Source organism: Harmonia axyridis, chromosome 3, assembly GCF_914767665.1.
Source record: "Harmonia axyridis chromosome 3, icHarAxyr1.1, whole genome shotgun sequence".
NCBI classification, from domain to species: domain Eukaryota; kingdom Metazoa; phylum Arthropoda; class Insecta; order Coleoptera; family Coccinellidae; genus Harmonia; species Harmonia axyridis.
The window spans coordinates 40,827,453-40,844,716 of record NC_059503.1 but is presented as its reverse complement, the minus strand read 5'-3'; the positions used below and the strand labels follow the sequence as shown (position 1 = coordinate 40,844,716).

Below are 17,264 nucleotides of genomic sequence, written 5' to 3'. Positions count from 1 at the left end.
TGGGATATTATTAACAACCATTTGATCCACCTCTTAGTTTCATCCCCAGTTTTGCAATAGTTTTATTAGGGATCTTTTTAGCTTTCACTTTGTTATCTCTTGGTGTTCCTACGCCATTTTTCTCCTGGTTTCCTGATGTTGTCTGTTCCGTCAAAGCTGAATCCCCAAAGTTTATCTCGATTTCACTCTCAGAACTATCGCTTTGATTCTTGGCAGATGGATTGGGAGTCGATGGGGCGCTATTTGATGCAGTGATTCCTGTGGATTCTTCCAATTATTCCAAGGTTCATGTTTTCAATCCCAAGAGCAGAGTATTTCCCTTTATATAAGATTTTTTGGTACTGTTTGCTCGAGCTTGAAATAAGAATTTCCTCAAAATTCTCTATTCGCCGCGTTGAGCTATCGTCAGATCATGTGCTATTGAAACTCCTGTCCCCTTCAGTTTTTTGGCATTCGAAAGGATTTGTTTTTTTTTTCAAATTGGAGAGAAACTCAATTTTTATGTATCTGATATCGGAGTTGCCTAGTGTGTAATAATCGTTTCGTCGGCTAAGAGTGTAAATCTGCTATGTCCATAATGAACAATTTTACATGGGACCAAAAAAACCGTACAGTACTGTGTTATAATAATAATAATAAGAGAGTTTATTCATGAAAATACATTCAATAAACTCTATTGCATGTATTTTCATGAATAAACTCTCTTATTATTATTATTATAATAACACTGTACTGTACGGTTTTTTTGATCCCATGTAAAATTGTTCATTATGGACATAGCAGATTTACACTCTTAGCCGACGGTTTACATCCGATTCCGCAATAGTAACCCCTAGAAGTTGATGTATCTGTTCACCAATATAATCAAGAAGATTTCCTGCTGGTGGTTTCCTCAATCCGAATATAACCAAATTATTTCTTCTGTTCTTTTGTTCCGCCGATTCCACTATTCTCTTTAGCTTTTCGTTTTCTTCTGATAAGCTTGCGACTTTATTTTTCAATGTCTATTTCTCCAACAAAAGTCGAGATTCACTTGCTGCAATTGTATTCTTCACTTCGTTCTTTGATGATAAAATTTCTTCAAAAAGCCTTTTCATAGTAAATTCTTCATTTTGCTGCGGCATATCCATCTGTAGGTATATCTATGTTTTCCTTTAGAGTAGGAAGCTACGCATCTGGTGTTCATTCACGAACGAAAACACGGATTTGTGTTTTTTTTTACAATTATCGATTCACTCTGTTTCCCTGAAGAGAACCAAGGTAATATCGATATTTCACGATATATCATAAAGTTTTTTCCAGGAGTTCAACAGGTTTTCACGTAATTATTCGTTTCACATACTTTCAGAAATTTTGAAAACGTACGTAATTTAGACTCGGGGTTTATCTGGAACACACGATTCGAACCACTGTTTCCGATCAGCACATATGTATCTAATTATGAATGAATTATGACATGCTGGAGACATCAGGAAAAAACTTTTAGATGATTTACTCTTAAGCTATAACTAATATATTGGGCCTTCTGAGCCTACAAGAGTATTTACTTATAAGCGAGGTTATACAACGACTACTAAAGTTGATTATATTATCACGAATGGTAATCCAAACAGTGTTAATATATCTGTTTCTGAATCACCTGAATGACCATCATAAAGCAGTAATTCTTGAATATATTTCTCAGAGTGATTTACGCACTGATAATAATCGTGTCCAAGTTTCAAGGATTGTATCATCTGAAAATTTAAAATATATTTCTTCTCTTGTTGCTGAAACTGATTTTGAAGCAATTCGTTACTATTCTTCGATCGATGATAAATTTCAAAAATTTGTCGATTTGCTTATGTCACTTATCAATTCAGCTTGTCCAATAAAGATAATACACCATCCTTCCGGAAAAAGACCAAGATGGATTAACTCTACCATTCTTGAGGCCAAAGAGCGCGTGCAAAACCTTTATTGACTTGCACAAAATCTAACATCACCAAACACTTCAAATTTGTATAAAAGAGCCAAATCTGAATATTCTCAGTTGATCAAACAAACGAAACTAGAGTATAACAAAAATATTATTATTACATCCAATAACCTCAACAAGGCGGTCTGGAGACTTGTCGTGGATGAACTTTGTAAAGGGAATAAAGGAGAAAAACCTTTATCTCTCACCATGAACGGTAAATCAATTTCTTGACCAAAACTTGTAGCAGAAGCATTCGGAAAACATTTTACGGAAGTAAATGAACAGTCTGTGTACAATTTCTTTGGAGCCTCTATTTCTAGGGCTTACACCTCGCATAAATTGCTTAATTGCAATTTTTATTTATTTCCCGTTATGCCAAATGAGGTCTTGACTGTCATTCATGGTTTAAAGAGTGGTGGAAGTGAGGGCATAGATTTGATCTCGGCAAGAATTCTTGAATCAATTGCGCATCTAATAGCAGAAAATGTAGCTTACCTCATCAACTCGTCAGTTTCCTCTGATTACTTTCCATCTTTACTTAAACTAGCTAGGGTGATACCTGTTCATAAAAAGGATGCTGAAGACAATATAGCTAACTATAGACCAATTTAAATATTGAGCCAATTGTCAAAGATTTTTGAGAAGATTGTTCACCATCGTATGAGCTAATTTCTCATGAAATTTTCTATTTTATCGAATCAACAAAATGGTTTCAGGATTGGTAGATCGACCCTGATCGACCCCTGATTGCTTTGGAGTTCATGTATGATGGCTTGGATGCAGGTACGCATGTGGCAGGTGTCTTTTTTGACCTTTCCCGTGCGTTCGACTACCTCCAGCACACATTTTTTATGGATAAACTCTATAAGATGGGTTTCATAGGTATATTTCTTCCTGGGGGACGCCTAACTTATTGTAATATTGCTTGGACACATAGTCGTCGTTTTGCACGAATATGAAGCGATCAGAGAGGCAACTCCGAATCCACTTAAGAAATATACCTATGAAACCCATCTTATAGAGTTTATCCATGAAAAATGTGTGCCAAATGTGGTCCAAGGACTGAACCCTGGGGGGTTCAGTCCTTGGACCACTACTTTTTATACTGTTCGTCAACGACTTGCCAGAGCGTCTTGTTGAGTGTATAACAATTCTGTTTGCGGACGATACTTCATTGGCTGTAAAAACTGATAGTTTGGAAGAATTGAGGGCAGAGTGTAAACTACTCATTCGGATTTTTGATGACTGGTGTTGGAAAAATTCACTCATTGCTAATGCGAATAAAACTAAAGTCCTCAAATTTGGTAGTCGTGATTCAGGTTCAATTGTACCATTTGTTCTTAGCACACAAGGGGGTGGTCTGGAGTCTGTTGAATGCGTCAGACTTCTTGGACTGCACGTTGATAAACATTTGAGGTGGCACCTTCATATCGACCATCTATGTAAGAGGTTGAATCAGTCTTTTTACGCTATACATCGTCTCAAACACTCACTTCCAGTTGATGCGCTCGTGGGGATTTACTACGGCATGGTGAATTGTCACCTCAACTATGGCGTCATAATATCGGGTGCGTCCTCTGGAAGTAGTCGTGCTTTCATCGCACAAAAAAAGATCATTCGCCTGATTTTCGGCTTAAGACCTCAAGAGTCATGTAGATCAACATTCAGGAACTTTGATATTTTGTCAGTTCCTTGTATTCACATATTGAACTGTCTTATGCATGTGCAATCTAAACTGTGCAAGTTGATGAAATGTTCTGACTTTCATCACTACCAGACTCGACATGATGGTATTTTATGCATTCCACGACACAATACTAGTAAATATGAAACATCTCCCACTTTTGCCGGTGTTCAGTTGTACAATCATTTACCTAACGGATTGAAATCGTTCGATTATAAAACATTTAAGAAGAAGATCAAGTTAATATTAATTGAAAAATGCTTTTATAGTACTGAGGAATTTTTCTCTGGATTCTTTCAGTTAGTTGTTCATTTTCGTAATTCTTATTTTTTATACTGTTTGAATTATTATCGTTATTAGCATTATCTTCAACCATATCTCTGATCACAGTGCCCAGAAAATATCTTTTAATGTGAAAACTAATAGATCACTCAAAACAAGGCCAATTAGGCTCTTCACAGATCAGGCAAAGCAAGATTTCTTGAATGAATTATAAAACATTTAAGAAATTGAATTGGGTGAGCAGAATTGGTTGCAGGTTTACTCTGTCGAAACTCATTGTGTCAACGAACAATGGGAATACTTTGCAAGAATATTTTTAAATATCTTTGAGAAACATTTCCCGAAAAGAAAAATAGTTTTAGGAAAACCGAACCTAAAAGAAATTTTTCGTGACAATCCGGAATTTATACAATGCAAAAAAAAATTAGACTTATTATTCAGTTTAAGTAATCAGGATAGGGAGTATAAGAGCTTGTACAAGAAAGAAAAAAAGAGATATGATAACATTTTGATTGAACTCAAAAAAGAGCAAAATTTTAGCATCTGATAATAAAAATAAAACCATGTGGAATGTTTGTAAGGAAATTCAGGGAAATTTTTTATATGAGGATGAGTGTCAATTGAATGGAACACCTAAGTACATTTCAGAAACATATAATAACTTTTTGCGAAACATAGTTCCTAACATATTACAGAACAATACCGGTTGTAACTTTTGGTGTAATGTCAAAATAGATACTTCCATGTATCTAAGATCCTTTTCACCCTCAGAAATTTCAGAGCTGGGTAATAAATTGAAGAACAAAATGAGTAGTGGTATTGATGAAATTCCAGTTTGCATTGTAAAGCTCAGCATAGATACTGTCAGGGATGTTTGGTGTCATATTGTGAACACTTCTCTCAAATTCGGCATATTTCCAGACCCACTTAAACTTACAATTATCAAACCAATTTTTGAGTCAGGGGATCCTGACAAATTAGAGAATTACAGACCAATTAGTCTACTAAACAGTTTCTCAAAAGTTTTTGAGTTAGCTATGTCTACTCGTATTCTAGAATATTTTAACAACTGTAATCTTTTCAGTCCTTCTCAGCATGGCTATTTAAGAGGTAGGTCAGTTCAAACCGCAATTTTCCAGTTCACATCTAACATCTTGAAATTCTTAGAAGAAAATAAACTTGTAGCAGGTCTATTTATAGATCTAACTAAAGCATTTGACTGTTTGAATAGAGAACACTTATTGAAAAAGTTGGAACAGTATGGTATAGTTGGTAGTGCCTTGAGCTGGCTTGCTTCTTATCTATCAGAACGGTGGAAACGGGTCAAGATAACGAAAAATAATGAAACACACTTTTCCTCATGGCTGCAAAATGAGTTTGGTGTACCTCAAGGCAGTATTTTAGGGGTTGTCCTCTTCTTGATAATTATAAATGATCTGGACCAAGAAACAAATGCAATAGAAGATTCAGAACTTACAAATTTTGTAGATGATACTGATGTCTTAATAGCTGGAAAAAATAGTATTGTATTAAAAGAAAGATGTAACAACCTGTATAGCTGCGTTGAGGATTGGTTCAAAAAGAATAATTTCACTATCAACACTGACAAAACAAACGTAATAATATTCAGAGCAAGTAATTCAAAAAGAAAACCCTCAGAGGTCTATCTGAGCAACCAGCACATTAAAACTTTTGAGAGTACCAAGTTCCTGGGAATCATTATTATAGATGAATTCTTGAAGTGGAACACACATATTAATTATCTTTCAAAAAAACTCAACAAAGTCATTTATGCCTTCAGAATTATACATAAATATATAAATGAAAATGTAAAAAAAGTGCTATACTATGCTAATTTCGAATCGCTACTGAGATACACAATAATATTCTGGGGAATAAGTTCATCTGTACAGTCCATATTTGTCATTCAGAAGCGCATAATCCGAGTATTATTGAATATGGGGTTTAGGAATTCCTGCAGAGGTAGATTCAGGGAATTGGGCGTTCTAACAGTTTATGGTTTGTACCTGCTCGAGTGCCTTCTATACCTTCATAGAAATAAAACAGAATCCCTCAAAAATAATACTACTGCCATTTTTGGAAAGCTTAATTTTTGCTGATTTCAAAAATATACAACATCGCATGGTTTGTATCAATATAAATAATAGAAAATGGTCAAAAACGTTTTTTTATTTAAGAGTCCCAATATTTCTATGGTTTCAACTTTGATGAGCCCAGAAAAATTGAGCTTTCTATAACAAGAGCAGTGTTCTTCCGCCAATCTGATTTTTTCTCTGCTTTTCACTTATTTCTACAAAATTCGAATCTAGATATATTTTGTAAATTTTTCATCTGACAATTGATTTGGAAGTAACAAAAAAAACCACAAGATCGAATGTTCCAATAGAAAGAGTTTGAATGGGATGGATGTATCAGAAGATTATTTTCATAGGTCTTCAGAATGAATACGCACCATTTCAAATAGAATATGAAACAACGCATATATGATTGAACTAATGATAATAATAATAATAAACTTTATTTAGCACTCGGCTATTGAAAACAATACAAATGTAATCCACTAACTTAATTAAATTCTTCATAAATATAACTCATTAAACATTTTTTGAATTCTCTATAATTATTACAATATTTGATCTTTTCAGGTAGTTTATTGAAGATAACTAATCCCCTGCTAAATGTGAATTTATTCATTAATGTAGTATTAACTTTTTCTATGTAAAAATCATCTCGACGTCGTGTCTTATAATTATGTATCTCATTAGCAAATTATAGGTTTTCACTCAAATATTCATTCCTTGCTTTGAATATTAAATCTAATGTTCTATAAATAATCCTCTGATCTACACTCATCAATTTCAAACAATTTAACATATTTCTTATGGGAGTTCTTTCATTACATTTCAAAATAAGTCTCATACCTCTATTTTGTACTTTTTGTAACCTATCTATACTACCTTTATTTAAATTAAACATAACTGACGAGCAATAATCCACATGAGGAAGTACCAATGATCTGAACAACATCAGTGACGTATTCATATCAAATTTACTCCTTATTCTAGATATGAAACCAACCTTTTTGGACATTTTATTTGCGATATAATCCACGTGAAACTGAAACTTTAAATTCTCGTCTAAAATCAATCCTAATTATTTCATTTTAGTAACCCTCTCTATTTCATCTTTATCAATATTAATTCTGAAATTACTTATGTCGGTACTACGTGTCCTATATTCACTACCTATTAACATATACTTCGATTTTTTTATATTGACTTTCAAGTTATTGTCGCAAAGCCAAATGAACAACCTATCCAAATCCTCGTTAACTAATTTGAACAAAATGTCAACATCATATCCAGAAACATATATCATAGTATCATCCGCAAACAAAGTTATCTTACAATTCCATACATTTTTCACTACATCATTTATATACAATAGAAATAAAATTGTTCCCAAATTTGTACCCTGAGGTACCCCAAATTCATTTTTCCCAATTGATGACACAAAATTTCCGAATTTTACTTTTTGCGTCCTTCCTGTCAAGTTTTTTTATTTTAAGTAACAGTAATTTCCTATCAATTGTCTCAAATGCTCTTTGAAAGTCCAAAAACACTACCAATATCATCTTACCACTGTCAATATCCCCCATCCACTTGTCACAACTATTCAACAATGTAGTTTCACGAGAATGAGCCACTCGAAAACCTGATTGGTTTTTAGTGAGAATTTTATTTCGATCACAATATTCTAGGAGTTGTTATTTCACCGCAATTTCAAGCACCTTCTCTAACACTGGCACCGTATTTATTCCTCGGAATTCTTCACAAACAAACGTCCCATTGACCTTTTGTATTGGTATCACTGTCGATGTTTTCCAGTTCTCCGGAAAAGTTCCACTTTCCAATGACGTATTGACGACATCCAGCAACCTATTTCCCACTGCTTGAAACACATCCCTAGCAACCATTGTATTTATACAATCTTGTCCTGATGTGTTTTTGAGAGACATCATAATGTGCTTCAACTCTTTCATACCGGGCAATTTGAAATTTGTAAAGTTTTCATATTTTTCAATATTAGATAGATATCTGTCATAATTGTTATACTTCTTGATATTCATTACTATATTTTTTATACTATCGATAAAGAAATCATTGAATTTATCAGCTATTTCGGATTCATTTTCAATTAGTTGATTTTTGAATTTAATTCTATGTAAAGATTCTTTCTCTTTACCAGGTAATAAGTATTTGAGCTTCTTCCATATATTCCAACTGTTCTCTGTATGTGTAACTTCAACATTATATCTCCTTTCAGCTTCTCGTATTTTGTAGGTGGTGAAATTTCTGAGTTGCTTATATTCTTGCCATATTTGATCCGACCCTGTCAAACTTGTTGATATTTTGTATCTCTTTCCCTCATTAGTTTTAATATTTCCCCATTCAGCCATCTGGAAACAATACTTCTTTCAGGTTGTATTCCAACCATAGGACACATTTGATCTAGTACAGTTATTATCGGTTCAATAAAACTGGAAAGTAAATCATTCACATTGGTGCTATCATTTTTCCATTCGATACTCATTAATTTATCTTGCAATAAGTTCATATCATAATTTTTATAAGTTCGCAGTATTCTTATTTTCTTTTTCTGATCTTCTTCAAAATTGAAATTAACGGTTAAAATGGAATGGTCCGAAATTTTGGGAGAATGCCATACTTTGTGCTCCAATCCTTGGTCATTTGTCACTATGTAATCTATTAAAGTTGAACTATCTTTTGTGATTCTTGTGAAGTCCTTCACTATCTGACTTAATCCCCATTGATATATTATATTTTTACATTTATTGGTGTAAAATGAGTCTTTCCTCCAATCCAAATTGAAATCTCCAGTACATATAATCACTCCATCAAATTCACACATCTGATCTAACAATTCTTCTAGATCAGTGATTCCCAAAGTGGTCCGGGTGGACCCCTAGGGGTCCACAGGGTACTCGTAGGGGGACCGGGGTGTTGTGAAGAATAAATGGGGGTCCACAAGTGGTTTATGGGAGTCTACGAGAAGTCTTCTGGGTTCGATAGTAAATAACATCCTCAAATTGTTAATATCCAATTTTATAATGTTAATACAAAATATTCAACGTTTTCAAGTAATACCTACTTGGAATTTGCATAATGGACGAAAATGTTATCCGTCTTTATTTATTTAATTAATTTATTTTACTAGCCTTTTCTTGGTTTTTTCAAGCCATTCTCCAACTAGAAAAAGGTTGTAGACACCTATAAATATTGCGGGGGTTCACCGAAACCAGTTAAGCTATGGAAGGGGTCCACGAAAAAAAAAGTTTGGGAACCACTGTTTCAGATCATTCATAAAATCCTTCATCTGAGTTGCAGGAGGATGATACAAAGTGGAAATGAGATATCTTTGCGATCCGATTTCAACTTCAATTATTATTATCCATAAGTTATTGCCTTTGTTTTCAATATGTTTCAATTTGTAATTTAAAGATTCTTTTATAAAAACCAAAACCCCTCCAGTACGCTTGTTTTCGGAAATACAATTTATTGTTTTATATCCATGTATTTTCAATTCACTTGCGTTTATATCCTCTGTAATATGTGTTTCTGACAAACAAAAAATAATAGGTCTCCATTTCAATATAAGTACTTCTAGGTTATTCTTATTGTTCAAGTATCCTTGACAATTGAGATATACCAATTTTTGACTCAATAGTTGCTATTTATCTCCGAAATTAGTTTTCCTACAAAAATTCTCAACAATTCTTTTGTAGCATGGACAGTTTGGATCGGAAACGTGATGATTTATATCGAGATTTATTTTCGGTTTTTCTACCTTTCTGACGCAATTAATACATTTCAATTCTTCAGAGTTACATTCATTAGTATTATGATTTTTCGTGCACTTGAAGCAAGCTCTATTTTTTGTACATTCTTTAGCGAAATGGTTGAATCCTGCACAATTGAAGCATCCTACAATACCATAGTAATCAGTTGTTAAACATTTTATCCATCCTAAATTCAATTTACCTCTTGATTTTATTATATTGTACAGTGAACCTTCAATTTCCAAAATAACATTACAACAATTTTTCTTCGACTTTATTTCATATTTCTGCACAATCTTCAATTTATTCATTATATTGTCATCACTTTGTTTCAATTCATTTTGTTCAATAATGCTTTTAATATACTGTCATCGCTCTGTTCCATATATCTCTTTTCAACCCATCTTATTGGTACTTTTGGATTTTTTAAAGTTGCTTCTATTACTTGGTATTATTCCTCAGTAACCTTAGCCGATATACTCAACAACATAATTATGAAGGGAACAAACAAGAATTAATATTTAACTTAATAATGACAACAATGCACAGTCGACACATCTTCTCGATATTTCGCACCGAATTCAATAGATGAATATTTGAAACTGTGTTCAAGCAACCTAAGAAATTTTCTCCGAGTTCATTTATATTTTTGAAACTAATTTTATAAAATATATCTAGATTCGAATTTTGTAGAAATGAGTAAAAAGCATAGAAATAATCAGATTGACGGAAGAACACTACTCTTGTTATAGAAAGCTGAATTCTTATGTGCTCATCAACTGTTGAAACCATAGAAATAATGAGACTCTTAGGTAAAAAAAGGTTTTTGACCATTGTCTGTTATTTATTTCAATACAAACCATACGATGTTATATATTTTTCAAATAAGGAAAAATTGAACTTTAAAAAAATGGCCCATAAATTCAGTGTTCCCATTTGAAAAAACATAACTTTGGGTCAAAGCTGCGTAATTGAAAACTTTATTGAAAATACGAACAGGCCACTGGATTCTACGTAAAAAAATGCCTGTATAATGTTTTAATATCAGAGCTCTAGTATCAGTAATAGAGGAGATAAAAAAGTTTTTCGATATCGTCATTTTTCCAATTTTCGCTTATAACTGGAAAACAAAAGAAGGTGGCCAAAAATGAATACTTCCCTTGTTAGTTTCTCAGAGAAAGAGACCGAGAATAGGGTATCAGATTTTGTTTATCACCTCAGGTTTAAAAGTTGTAGTGCTAAAACATCGAAATTTGCCCACCCTGTACAGTGCATCCCATTTTGGGTGAGACAGTAAGGTTTCTCGCTTGTAATTTAAGATAGGGCCTTGCGGTTTTCACGTTCTTGTCCTACTTTTTCGTGACTCAAGTTGGTCTAATCAGATTTTACATAACTGTTTCCGTTCAAGAGGAGATACAGGGCGAAGTTATTAGAAATAATGCTGTTCTTAAAACTACGTCTTAATCAGAATTCTGCGTAGAATCCAGTGGCGTAGGGGAGAGCGGGGCTGGACCTTCCGATTTTTAAATAATACGAATTTTCATCATGAAGGATTTCATTTTCAACTTGGGATAATATCGAACGGATATTTATCCTTTTTGGAAATCTTATATCTATTCGTTTTTATTGATATCTCAATAGTTTTTTTTTACAGAAGCAAATGTCTGTAAAAGTTCGGAGCGGAAAATTCAACCCCGCTTTGGGGCGAGTTGTTCCACCTTTGAGGAAAATTGTTCCTCTTAGATTCTGACAATATTCTCAAAATAATGAAGGTATGTATAAATAAAACAATCATTTATATTAACCTGCATATGTTGAGTTTATTTTATGCAAATCTACACTAAAAAACAACAACAAAATATTATGTTACTGGTTTATATAAATTTTTTTGAGCAATTTATTCAGTTAGAATAAAATTTAAGTTCTTAGAATCTTCAAATCTTATCTATCTGTCTAAATATATTTTCAAAATAAAAAACATAACTATTAACATCCATATAAACATATATATTAATGTTGGGAAAGGTTTCAGCGGTAGGAAATATTTGAACTTTGTGTTCCGGATTGGACCGCGTCTAATATTTTGTCGTGTTCGACGTTTCGGCTCCGATTTTGGAGCCATTCTCAAGAACTGTTGACTTTACGCCGGGGTTTCAATCTGCCTACTCCCCAGGTATCATCCAGTCTTCCAGTCCAGTATTCTGGCATGTCTGTTAAAATAGTCGTTTGTTGTAAACATCGTTTTCTAGAAGTCGATGTAAGGTCATGCGGAAAATTCAATTCCTCTTGCCTCAGTTTCAACAGACTTTCCGTCGTTGGTAACAGCAGGGGAAGCTTGACGTAACAATTCTCCAGGAGGTCTTCATTCTCTCTGTCTTGTAGTTTCACATACTTACATGTTTACATGTTTCATATAAAATACGATATAATCAATGTAAAAGAGAGTATGATGAATTGTTGAAGTTAGAAAAACGCAAATCATATGATGAAAGAATCGGAAAATCTGACTGCAAAATAAAATCTATGTGGGCTATTTGTAGAGAAATAACAGGAAAGAACATAACACAAGAACAGAATTTTTGTGAAGATCCATCAAAGTTAGCTAATGACTTCAATAAATACCTAGTGAAAGTTATTCAGGATATTCAATTAGGTCGGGAAGATACCCCTTTTGTTAATATTATCCCAGAAAATGATAGGTCAATGTTTCTGAAACCTGTAAGTGTTGCTGAGTTGGTTGAATTATCGAATCATTTGAAAAATAAACACTGCAGTGGTTATGATGATATACCAGTTAGTATCGTTAAATCATCAATTACAGTTATTTCCACTATACTTTGTTACATATTGAATAACTCAATGAAATTCTCAATCTTCCCAAATAGGTTGAAGCATGCTCTGATAAAACCACTTTTCAAAAAGGGTGATCCAAATGATCTTGACAACTATAGACCGATAAGTTTATTACCCGCTTTTTCCAGAATTTTTGAATTAGTGATGTGTTCAAGACTGCTCAGTTTTATGAATGAGTGTAATCTTTTTTCCCAATGTCAGCATGGATATTTGCGAGGGAGATCGACTGATACTGCTATTTATCAGTTCATAAATGCAATTATAGATCATTTAGAAAACAAAAATTTAGCTTTGGGTCTTTTTATAGATCTGAAAAAAGCTTATGATTGTGTGGATCACGATATTTTATTGCAGAAACTTGATAGGTATGGTCTTAGGGGTAGGGCTAATGATTGGATACGGTCGTTCCTCTCAGATAGGTGTCAACAGATCGTTGTTGATAATAAAGTTAAATCTGAAGTTTCTTTTATTGATGTGGGTATAGCTCAGGGTAGTCTTGCCGGACCTATTCTGTTTATAATCTACATAAATGATTTGCCATTGTCATTGAATAAATATCTCATCACTAATTACGTTGATGACACCAACATTTTATTACATGGAAATAGTTCCAATGAAATAATTGAACAAACAAAGAATTGCTACAATGAGGTTGATAGTTGGTTTTCTATGAATAGGCTAGTGATAAATACTTCAAAAACAAGTTTGGTATTCTTTCGTACTAAACAATCACAAACATCTACACCAAGCAGTATTAATCTTGAAAATAATATAATGGAACCTGTATCAAGTACAAAATTCCTTGGCATACAAATAGATGAATTTCTGGATTGGGAGATACATATAAATAAACTTTGTTTAAGATTAGCCAGTGTTGGGTATGGAATCAGGGTTGTTGCTCAGTATATGAATGAGGGTACTTTGAAAATTTTGTATCATGCAAATTGTGAATCGATCATTAGATTTGGAATCATTTTCTGGGGTGGCAACTCTAGAGTCCAATCAATATTCATAGCTCAGAAAAGAATTATTAGAACTATATGCAAAATGAAGTACAGGGATTCATGCAGAGGTAAATTCAGAAATATGAATATAATGACGGTATATGCTTTGTATATTTATGAATGTTTGTTGTTTGTTTTTAAAAATAGAGATAAGTTTGATATGGGAGTTAGTCATAATTATAATACAAGAACTCAAGATTTATTATATCCTTATCATAGATTAACCTTGAGTGAAAAAGGTCCTTATTACATGTGTATTAAAATATTCAATAGACTACCTAATTATATTAAATGCTGTGATAGTTTATATAGATTTAAGAAAATTGTTAAGAGAATGTTAATTCATTTGGAACCTTACAATTGTGGGGATTATTTTGTTTCTGAAAACTTGTGTATTTAAGTTCTTTATTCTGACGTCATTTCATCTTTTATGTAGCTTTTGTTGTGTAAAACTTGAAATAAAGAAAATTATCTATCTATCTATCTATCTTACAATGAAAAAATGTGTCATGAGAATTTTAAATACGATTGAATGTCGATTGGGTGAGTTTTTCCGCGGAACAACCAGCCCCGCCAGAAAGGAACTTATGACCCCAAATCACCTCTATATACGAACATTGACATACTGGCAAACTAACAAAATCAATTGAAAAAATACTGAAACAATAAGATTCCTTACTTATGTAACTACAATTTGGAAAATTTACGCATGAATAGGTTCATAATTAACAAAGATAGACCAAACATGCAAACTTACACTAACGTGACGTTTCGAGAGCTTGTGCACACAGCCACTCAACCACCGTCGCCAGAGCAATAAAAATAACTGCCAAATTTGCGCTCTGCTTGGTGCTTTAGAAGCCTAATTCACATGTCTTGATATCTATTTTCGTTACCCCGGGAACTTCCAGCCCCACTCTCCCCAACTCAATTTTTTTTTCGGGGTATGGTTTTGAAGATTCAACACAAACCTTAATTTTTTTTAAAGGAACACTCTATATGTCATTACTTCGTTGAATTCGTTGATTTTTTTTATATGGGAAATCCTTTGCCCATTAACCCATTACCTACATAGTATCATGCATCACTTTGAAGGGAAAAAATAACGAATTCAACAGGGTGTTTCATTAATAAAAATAGAGGGCGTTCTAGAATTATATGTCAAGAGGAATGCGTTTTTCGAGTGATTTCTCAAAAAAAAAATCTTATAAACAATTTTTTTCATTTCTGATAAGAGATTCACAGTTGAATGGTATTCAAGCCCGTTGGCTCGGCTTAAAAAATGAAGAAATGAGAAGGAATCTTGCAAAAAGAGTATATTCAGAAACAAGTTCGAATCGACTAAGGAGTGTGTTTATTTCAGTCAATTTGAATATTGTCGGAATTCAATGAAAAATTCAGATTATACATCCTAATGACTTTTGTATTGTATCTTTGCAGTTGGTGTGACGGTTACGAAAATTTAGAGATTACGTAATTTGAAAATGAGTCACAATATGAAAAAAATAACGAATTCAACGAAGTAATGACATACAGAGTGTTCCATTAAAAAAATATAGGTTTGTGCGGAATCTTCAAAATCATACCCCGAAAAAAAAATTAGTACGCCACTGTATGCTACACAGAATTCTGATTCAGATGTAGTTTTTAGCTCAGCATTATTTCTAATAACTTCGGAGATAAAGGAAAAATTTCCAAAATCACCCTGTCTTGAACGGAAACAGTTATGCAAAATCTGATTAGACCAACTTGAGTTTCACGAAAAAGTAGGACAGGAACGTGAAAACCGCAAGGCTCTATCTTAAATAACAAGCGAGAAACCTGGCTGTCTCACCCAAAATGGGACGCACTGTATATCACAGAATACTAAATATATAAGAAGTGCTAACGCCGTGTTAAATCAAGGCAACAATATGGCCGATATTTTGTCCGCTATCACTAAGTGTTATATGGCGGGAAAATTTGAATATGAAGGTATGACAATTCATTGAAATTGTTGGAATAATATGAGTATTTATTTTAGGTTATGTTGTTATAATTTCGAATTAAAACAAAAAAATGTAATTGAAAAGTTTTATTTATCAAAGGAAATTTACATATTTGCTTACAATAATAATTATTTATGAAAATCAATACATAATATACATTATATTTGGAGATTTACACTATACCTGACTGAAAAAAAATACCTATTTATACCTACTTTATAAAATTATATCTGATGAACAACTGAATTGCTACATTTCTGAAGCAATATTCAAATTTCTACACATACATGAAAGATAAAAATCTTCAGTTGGTTTAATCTATCTTCCTGCGTTAAGTGCTCATTTCGTAATTCACTTTAATTATCACAGGTCTTCTTTCGTACTTCATTTTCAGCTCATTTGGAGGTTGTAGGTGGATATGAAAAAAAAAGATTATAAATAGCGATCAATTAGTAGGTAATTCATTTTAATTTGATATAATAATTCTGGATCACGTAGATGGTTATTGTTAGAATCATTAATATTTTCCATACAAGAAACATTTGGGGAAGTTCTACAATCATAGGGCTGATGATTATAAATTTGATACTTCAGTAAATGCCGAGGAACAGAATTTAACTTTAATATAGTTGATTCTGAAGGATTATTATAATCACAAGTAAGGATCTCAGATATATTAGAACATCGAAATACAATATGAGGAAAAACCCGGTCTTATTTTGTCCTAAATTTATTTTCTCATGGATTACCTGACCTTACCTTACCTGAAACCTAAAACAGAACTTGTAATAAATAAGTCATAATAAAAACTACTTTATCTGTTCATTGCCACCATACAAGAATTACAAATACAAACCCAATTTATTGTTGGTTATAAAATCATATTGAAACACTCGAACGCTGATTGGCTTATTATGAGAATAAAATTTTTACATCTTGATATGTATGCATGATGTATACCGTGTATACTGAGTGTTTGTGACGTCACATCTGTTGCCAATGCTAGCACTAGCGGTTTCACCCCCCTGCTGTATATCCTCTGATGTGCATAGTAAGCATTGAAACCGTCAACGAACGCCAGTCCATTGGGACAACGAAACTATGCGTAACTTGAATTCGAACTTCAACGAATCTGTTCGTTGGAACAATGAAAATTACATTGTCTCAAAGTACGGAAATTGATGAACAGCATTCATGATATTGCAAACAATATTTCCTCAAGGGAAATATGAATGAGTATTCAATAGGGAAATGAGGCTAATGGTTACGTCAAGATCGCACTACTGCACTGCTTTTCCAGTCTTGTAAGTATATTATAGAGGGTGATTCATTGGAAAATGAGCGGAAGCTCAGGGAAGATTTAGGACACTGAGGCGAGTCAGAATAACTTATATTTGAAAGGTCTATCTCTCTTTATAATCAAGAAACTTCACTATGTATCTTGATTATAAAGTGAGATAGACCCTTTAAACATTGATTTTGTCAATTTTTTCAATTACCCTATTACTTCCGAATCACCCTATATATTCTCATGATATTTGGAACATTTATTCTCTGCAACAACCACTTCATACAGGCATACCAACTGAATTATTTTTTCAGGTCCGACCTA

The 17,264-nt window shown here is 33.0% G+C and overlaps 1 protein-coding gene across 3 annotated transcripts in view; it reads left to right on the top strand.

Moving 5' to 3' along the window:
* LOC123674492 (serine/threonine-protein kinase 33-like) overlaps positions 1–17,264 on the top strand; it is a 151,424-nt gene that overhangs the window by 58,759 nt on the left and 75,401 nt on the right. The window lies entirely within an intron of this gene.